Source organism: Desmodus rotundus, chromosome 1 (genome assembly GCF_022682495.2).
Source record: "Desmodus rotundus isolate HL8 chromosome 1, HLdesRot8A.1, whole genome shotgun sequence".
Taxonomy (NCBI): domain Eukaryota; kingdom Metazoa; phylum Chordata; class Mammalia; order Chiroptera; family Phyllostomidae; genus Desmodus; species Desmodus rotundus.
The window spans coordinates 153,063,287-153,071,968 of NC_071387.1; the positions used below are offsets into that span (position 1 = coordinate 153,063,287).

The 8,682-nt window shown below is 34.9% G+C and overlaps 1 pseudogene; it reads right to left on the bottom strand.

The window, feature by feature from the left end:
* Positions 1 to 4,243: 4,243 nt before the first annotated feature.
* On the bottom strand, positions 4,244 to 6,143 carry LOC112307493 (cytoskeleton-associated protein 2 pseudogene; annotated as a pseudogene).
* Between the last annotated feature and the right edge of the window lie 2,539 nt (positions 6,144 to 8,682).

Here is an 8,682-nt window from a genome sequence, read left to right on the forward strand (position 1 = left end):
TAAGGATGTGCTGAGATTAGAGGCAGGTAGATAAATTATACTACTGCTAAAGTTCAGTTAACAGAGAATAAAAGTCGTAACCAGACAAGATTAGTGGGAAACAGAGTGGTACTGACATAGATGGAACTATGAAACATAGGAAATAAAACACAGAGGACCTGGCCAGGATAAGATTAGAGTCAGATATCAGAATGTACATTATACCCTACTCGCATAACTACTGTTTCCTTTCTTGAAAGAAACATGAAAACATACACAAGATGATAAGATGCGAAATTCTGCAGAAAGAACAGGTGTTGAAGAAAAATGACTGATTTGGTTATTGAACAATAAAAATATATGAAGTATCTATCTGTTACATCCTTGAACTGGAGTCTAGTACTTTATGTAGTGGCTTAATCTAATGGATAGCTATGAAATATCCCCATATTAGATATAGGTAAAGGAATTGGGACCATTATAAATTTAGCTTACAACTTTTAGATTACAGAATTTAAGGGTCTTTGCCTAAACTTTAATCATGAAAGCACAATTGTTCAGCAAGTTTTTTTCATTTTTTAAACATTTTTGTTAACAAATATATAGATAATAAATATTTGCCTCTTCCCTTTAATACTTGGTTTTTTCTTTCTCTCTTCCTACCTCCTTTCATCTTTCCATCCCAACTCCTCTTTTTGTCCATCTGTCCATCCTCATTAATCTGTCCACCCATCTATCCATTTATACATCTATTCATCTATCCACATCTATCCACCCACCACTCACCCATATATTATCCATACATGATCAGGGGTCCAGAAAATTATCTCCACATTATTACAAATCACCAGAAATAATACAAAACACTGTGGTTTTTTAATGGGAGACTAAAATGGTTTTTATATTAAAAAATTTGGAAATGGGGCAGTACATAGTTCTGTTAATATTTAAGAATATAATTCATATAATTCATTATAACCATTACTAATATAATACTGTAGTTTTAGCATATTCTTAAACCATATCCATATGTCAAAATATTTTTAAGGATATGTGATATCTCAAGTGTCTGAAGAGTCTAAATAAAATATATATTCTTTATTCTTCCCCCCTGTTGGGAACCGCCCAGCCTGGTTTCAGAGGCTGTAACCCCTTGTGGTTAAGGATGAGTCAGAGTTGGGACCATAAGCCACTAAGGAGACAAAGCTTGTCTCCCTGGCAGGTGTACCACCTCTGCCCACTTCACCCTGCTCGGCCCTGAGCTTGGCCAGTTAGCCAATGACTGGTAAGACTCCTCAAGGGAGGATCAACCTGACAGGTTCTGGTCACAGAAGAGGCCCGCAGGGAAGGACTCGGGGGGCTGTGGGAAAAGGGGGTGATGGACCCTCGCCCCTCGGCTTTGAAATAGCCTGAGTCCTCATTCTGTCTGCAAGAAGTCTCCTAATCTCTTGGCTGCCTCACTTCCCTTGCCTGAGTTAAGCCTGAAGCAATAACAGAGGGCAGTGCAGTCCTGTGCTGGGAGGGGTGCATTCCCTGGGGAATCAGGCCTAAGAAAAATACATACATTCCTGTGAAACCTACTTAATTTGTACCCTCAGTATAAGAGATAAGGGTCCAGACCTGAGATGAGTCTGGCGCCTAAAGTTTTATGGCCCTCTAACTAATTGGCTGTAACTCAGAATAAGCCCTCAGAGTTCTCTGTAAATCTTGTATTGTTTAACCCTTACTGACTGACAATGATTGATGAGCTTTATCTGTATTCCTGTGTGAATGAACCTAATAAAAGCCCCTGGAGAGAGAGGCTGGGGGCTCTTCTCCCCTTGAGAGAAGCGGCCACCTTTCCTCCCCAAGCAGAGTGTCTTGGTAGTCTTTTTCTTCGTCCGTGGCGGAACCTGGGGGGCTGCTTTAAAGCCCCCCGACATCTGGCGCCCGGAACAGGGACTTTCAGGACCTGCACGAACCAGAGGCTTCGAGCCACCATCTCCACAGCTTCATCCATGGCGGACCCGGGGGGGCTGCGTTAAAGCCCCCCGACACCTCCCAATTCCAATTTTTTACATCTATTTAATGCTCGAGATATAGCTTGATTCAAATAAACAGTGGAGTATAATATAGACCACAACACACTTATTAACTCAAAATTCCAAAAGAATTTTATTTTTTGCCTAACCCCCTGCAAAAATACCCAAAGGAGTGTTGCTTTACCACAGTAGGATACTGCAGTCTTCATAAACTCCCTTTTCATACTCTAAAATCAACTCCCTCCTATCCTTTTATACATCTATTGATTCTACTGGAAAGTGCTTTTATAAAAATCAATTTGTGAAAGACTTTTTTTTACAGTCTTTTGTCTTTTCAAAAGGGTGTTTGATGTTTCATTATGAATACTGTGTTCCTGATAATCAAAATGTGAAAGTTGTTTATAACACTTTATAAATAAAAGAATCATGACATCACTTTGATGCCATAAGTAGAACCTTCTATTTCATCTCCCAGATATAAGTATATTTTTCAAGAATTTATTTATTATTAATAAGGAAAGATTTACTTTTGGTAAAATATATCCAACATTTTCAATCAGAAACTCTTAATTATTTAATGCATCTGCATTAATAGTCATTAATTTTATTAATTGTACTGTAAGACAGCTTGCAGTTTATTTCAAAATGGCATATTTGTGCCACTCATACAAAGTATTATATGAAAAGAACAAACTAATGAAGGTAAATTTACAGTACAGTTTTAGAGAAGTAGATTATTTTTGGAAAGGAAATAACCATTAAGCACATACTTATTTTAATAGTTGAAAACTTCAAATCCCACTATAATGTTTTCTAAAAGCAAGGTTTGAATATTTTTGAAATAAATGGCATGTAATGTCATTATGTAAATATTTTAATGTTTGTTACATATTTTATTTTTTTGCCTAATTAAAAAAAAAGTCCTACTCTCTAGAACATGAGAAGACAAAAGAAGGTACTATTGTACAAATGAAATATATGAACACAAAGGAGCCTATGAATGTGATTTTCAACCACATCATATCACACAATTTTAGAATTATCTAACTTCTTACAATGACCAGTTACTTCCTTAAAAATGTAGAGTTGGTAGAGAATATATACCATTTAAGTATAAGTTCAAAGACATAAACAATTTTATTAGTGATACAATACTTATGTGTAAGGGAAGAAGAGAACTGTATATAGTATATAAGGTTTGTCCAGAAAGTATCCAACCATGTACTATGAAAAATAGAGACATTTACTGAAGACGGTATAAGATATAAGAAACATTGCATGTAGGACAATGGCTCCTCAGTCCCCTTCAAAGTAGGCACCTTGAGACCTCATACAGTTCTCCTAATTGCCATCAGCTGCCCATTGTATTTTCATGAATCTCACTGATGGTCTGAAATCTCTTCAATTTCAAAGGTGATTTTAGTTTTGGGAAAAGCCAGAAGTTGCAGGGCACTAAAGCTTGGATGTAGGGGGTCTGAGTCACCTGGGTGATTTGATGTTTTGTCAGAAGACGCTACATAAGACATGATGCATGAGTGGGTATGCTGTCATTATGAAGCTGTCAATCACAAATTGCCTATAGCTGTGGCCTGCTGAGTCATCTTAATAGTTCCTGTAGAGGAATGTTCAAGCTTAACCCAAAAATTTGATGTAGATTTGTTGTTCTACTCACTCGGTTTGAATGCAACAACCACACAGAACACATGCTCACTCAATGATGTCTACCACCCCCACTGACCAGTACAGGGAAGTCATCATTATTCATGCATGTGCATTCCAGTCCTCTCTCCTTGGCTGCCAGGTAACACTGATGTCATGCAAACCATTCTTGTTGTGTTAACAATGGTTGGACTTTTTCTGGACCAGACCTCATATATCATGTTTCAGGGTACATGATTTGACAGTTTTTATATTACAAAATAAGTTTACTAGTTATTTTATAAGTACCACTGAAACTAGAATTACATTTATTAAGTATATTCAAAGAATGGAGTAAACTAGCAGACCAAATTTACCTACCTATTAGAGAAAATCTTAGTCTGTTGAGATAAACAATGCAGGATTTAGCGTTTTAGCATTTTGACACACAGAAAGCAACACCTGCTATAATGTGAGTGTTAGTAAAAGAGATTACTGCCATGAATACTTAGGTACTTGGTCACTCCTGACCAAAGAGACATATGAAGCCATAACAAGCAAACAAAGCACCCCAGGAATAATAAAACCTTATTTCTTATCATAGCTTATTTCTCATCTGTTGTTTTAGTCTCCAAATACATCCGGCACATTAGGGTGGCCTATAAAAGCATTAGTTTCATCTCCCAACTCTGCTAACTGTTCCAGTGAAGACACACAAGGATAATGGTCTTTTAACATATTGGGTAGTTTAGAAGTCTTGTCTTCAATTATTGTTTAGGAGTCTCGATGTCAAGACTTCAAGACACCAAGAATTTTAAGTGATGTTAGTGTTTAGCTTTTTAAATGGAGAATTTCTTTCTTCAAACTGCATTTTGTTTTTACAATTTGAAAGTATGGCATAGTACACTCATTATAATTAATTAGGTAGCCCTCCCTAGTTACTGTGTTTGGGGTTTTAACACCAATGGTTGGATTTTTGTTTGGCCAACTTGCTCTTTTTCTCAATCTTGAAATATCATATTTTTATGATGTTTATTTTCCACTTGACATTTTCTTGACTCTAGATTGTTGACAGTCTCTTCATTGTTGACTTCTTGGGTTTGTTCCTTAGTTGGACAAGCCTCCACAGAACTTTCTCCAAATTTAACTTTTTCTTGACTCTTCTTTGCTAGAATATCTTCAATTGCATGTCACATTTCTTCAGTAGGCTGGGCTCTTGCCAGAGTGTCCTTCTCACAGACTGAGATCATATTTTCAAAAGAACTTCTGAGTGGGTCAGCATGCACAAGGAATATCCAATAGTTAACACATTTTGGGGCATCTGGAATATTTTTAATCAGATCATTCATTGTGCTCAATACTTCTTCTTTTGGCCATCCCTCATTACTCAGGTTTAGACATTCATAAAATGTCTTGTTTAATTTTTCAGTAAATAACCTTTGTTCATCTTCTTTTGTCATAATAGTCCAAAAGGTCCCAACTGGTTTTCATTTTGTTCTTCATTTTCAGGCTGGGAATACTGAGCTAGGAGGCCTTTGCAGCATTCTTCCTTTGCTAAGCTTTCCATTCACTCAGATAAGTATTTTTCTCTTCCAAGATTTCTTTGGGTTGAGCCGATCTATTGTTAATAGTTGGTTTTGCTATAGTATGTCTGTGCTGTACAATGGTTTGACTTTTCTACTAGTTTGGTATTAGAAGATGAAGCAGGCCTGGCTGTAATTTAAGATGTGATGCTTCTTGCTATTGTCTTATTTCTTTTTACTTCCTTATTTCTTCTTAGTTTGACTCTAGATAAAACTGTATTTAAGTTTAATAATTCTTTCTCATGAGACTTTCTGAATTGTAACATTGGCAGAGGTTCTATTGATGTCTTGTTTCAGGGAGTACTGGGCACTATGGATATTATTGTGGCAACTTCTAATAGGAGGATGCAGAAGTTGTCTGTTCTGAGATGTAGTCCTCACAGATTCAATGGTAGTCATCACACTTGAGGTGCTAACTTTTCACTGTTATATTGCTGGTTTATATACCTGAGCTTCATGACTTTAGAGATAGCAGTTGAAGGGTTGTCATTGAAGAACTCTCATATTTGACTTGTACAGGTTTTCTAAATGAATTAACCTTAAATTGAGCCATTTGGCCATGATAGGGTCCAAGCATAGGTTTCTTGAGCATGTTAGTAACATCTTGCTTCAGTTTTTCTGTAGTCTTATTATTATTGTTTTAAATATGACACATTTGGCTTACTGTTAGACATTGATCTTGGGGCTCATCTTTAATTGGTAACAACTTCAGAGTTTGATTACTAATTTCCAAATTATGTGTATCAATTGCTATAGTTGAATTGGTTAATTCATTAGAAGGTTTTAAAGGAATACAATTTTTCTTTATAATTATATCATTTTGGCTTCTTGTAGGTATATGGACATTTTCTTTGTCAGCCCTTTTTGTTTTAGGGATCAGAACTTCTGTCTCATCTTGGACCTTACCCTCAGATGTCCTCATGCTGCAGTGTCTACCACTGGACAATATCTGATTTTCCTCCTTATGTGGGAAAAAGTTTTTCTTTTTAACAGATGTTCCTTGAGTCTTTGTTTTCTTTGCTCTCTGAACACAACCTTGGCCCTCTGACTCAGGGGAAGCTGCATCAGGGGAAGCTGCATATCAGGTATGGGGATGCTTTGCAATCCCTTGAAGGATGCTTCCCACATGGTGCACACCAGCAAGAGCTTGCCTTTTAGATAGTGCAGCTTCTGACTCTGCATATTTGTGCCAGCATTAATTGAATGAGTAATTAACCATATTTATACATACCTCTCTACAAATAACGTATAAGACACTTGAAAAATAATTATTATAATGCATTTTTAAAGAAATAGCATGCCATAGCTCTTTGAGAATATCTTGTTCAAAAATATGACATCCTGGAGGGATTTTCTCTTTAAAAATATATTACCCTGTATCATAGGTAAATTTATACAATACTTTTGGATCAGAAACTAAAAATCCTGAAACTGAAAATTTAAAATATCCATTAAATAAAAAGTGTAAATCACAAAGCATTTTCTTTGCTTATTTTAAAAATTATTCAAACAGATGGATTTTCAAATTCAACTTCAAAACCCTACCTTCACATATTTGCTCGAATCATCTACACTTAGATATTTCCTTAGGTAGCTCCTTGATGTCAAATGTGTGTTTTGTTTGCATTACTTGTTTGAGCAATTTGAACCTTATAGAGTCCACCCAAAGCTGACTTTGACTATGCATAGTAAAAGAACTTCAACCAAACTAATATGGAGAACAAGGTTATTTCATCTCCAAAATATTGAGTTATTTCCAGAAGAGAATTAGAGGGAGAAGTATAGAGAGCTGTTTTGACTAACCCTGAAATAATAAGCCTTCTTTCCCATTATTTTCTCTTCTCCTTGCTCTTCTCTCCCTGTTCTTTTGATTTCTCTAATTAAGAAATGAAAGTTCAATGAAAATTATTTGAACTTTCTGAAGAAAAATGACTATTTAAAAGGATAGGACTGCATTTGACTTTACTGGCTCTGAGAAGAGAAATGGCACATGGGCAAAGATAAATGATTTTTGACCAGAAATTTCACTGTTAATGTAACATAAAGCAAGTGCTTGAAAGGATTTCATCAGTAAAGACTTTAGATAATGAACCAATTGCTAAATTAGCCAAATTCTTTTGGGTTATTATTCTAACATATATTTATATTATAATTATGCCCTTAAGACACCTAATACATAAGATCAATATTTTTGATTTTTAAAATTATTTGTATATTTCAAGTCTAAAAGAAGTTGTCTTTGCTTGTTTATTTGGGTTTCTTTTATATTTGTTTTAGAAAAACATTACCCAGTTTCTTTGAATTCTTTCACCTTTTCATTCAGCAAATATTTATTAATCACATGTAGAGAATAAAGTGAAATTCTGTGTGCTGGGAACATATGCAGTGAAAAAAATAAAGAAGGTTGTCAAGAAAAATTATCCAACATAGAAAAGAGAAAAATATGATACTGGTTATCCTTTCAGTAAAATGCTCATATTGACTAATAGAGTCATTGGGGATCATCTGATTCTAAAGAAGTGCACATTTTTAATTGTCTTTGACATATGGCATAAAACCAAAATTGCACAAAACTGATAATACAACCAACTCATGTTCATGAAAATGCAAATGAACATTGCCCAGTAGTACTAAATCTAAGTAAAATTCTCATTCCAACAGGTTGTAACATGTTACTTATTGCCTCAATTAATGAGTTAAGTAATAAAATATTTGATACATGTTCAATTAATGCTTACTGAGAGGGATGATTTTGCCATTTTGAAATTTTACTTTAGAAATGTGCTTGTCTTTTGGCACCTTTTGGCCTGAACAACTTAAAAAGAATTCTTTTGTTCTCATTCATAATAATGAATATAAGAAGGTGGCTTCTATGGAAGGCAGAAAGTTCTCATTATATCAGCCCAAAAATGTAAATGGAGAATACGTTTTAAGTGTATAGGCTTCTAAACAAATTTATTTATTTTGAAAGACCCAAAAGTAAAGGTATGTTGTTTTCTTGGTTTCCTATGCCTTTTTTTAACTTTGGCTTGGAGCAATAAGATTGTATATTTGGAGAGTGATTATTGCTAGTTAACCTGAAATGAAAGTATACATATTGTTTACAGAGTTGATAGTAAATATAGCTGAACACCCACCGTGCAGTTTACAGGATCCAGCTGGTTATTATAAGCTTTTATGAATAGTCTATAAAACTTAATAGATACCCATTTCTAGAACCTTACTCCCAGAGCCACAATCAGGTAGAAAATCAGCCCACTTGAAAGAGAATATTATACTATTTAATCACAAACCTTGACAATATTAGGATCTGGTATTTAGTAGTGATTATATGTGAATGATAAAATACTAAAGACATGTATAAGGTTGAATAGTGTGATAATTGAACATACTGATGCAAATTTTTCTTAAAATATCTGAAATTTTACCAAATACTCTTAAATATTTTTTAAGTTCCTTAG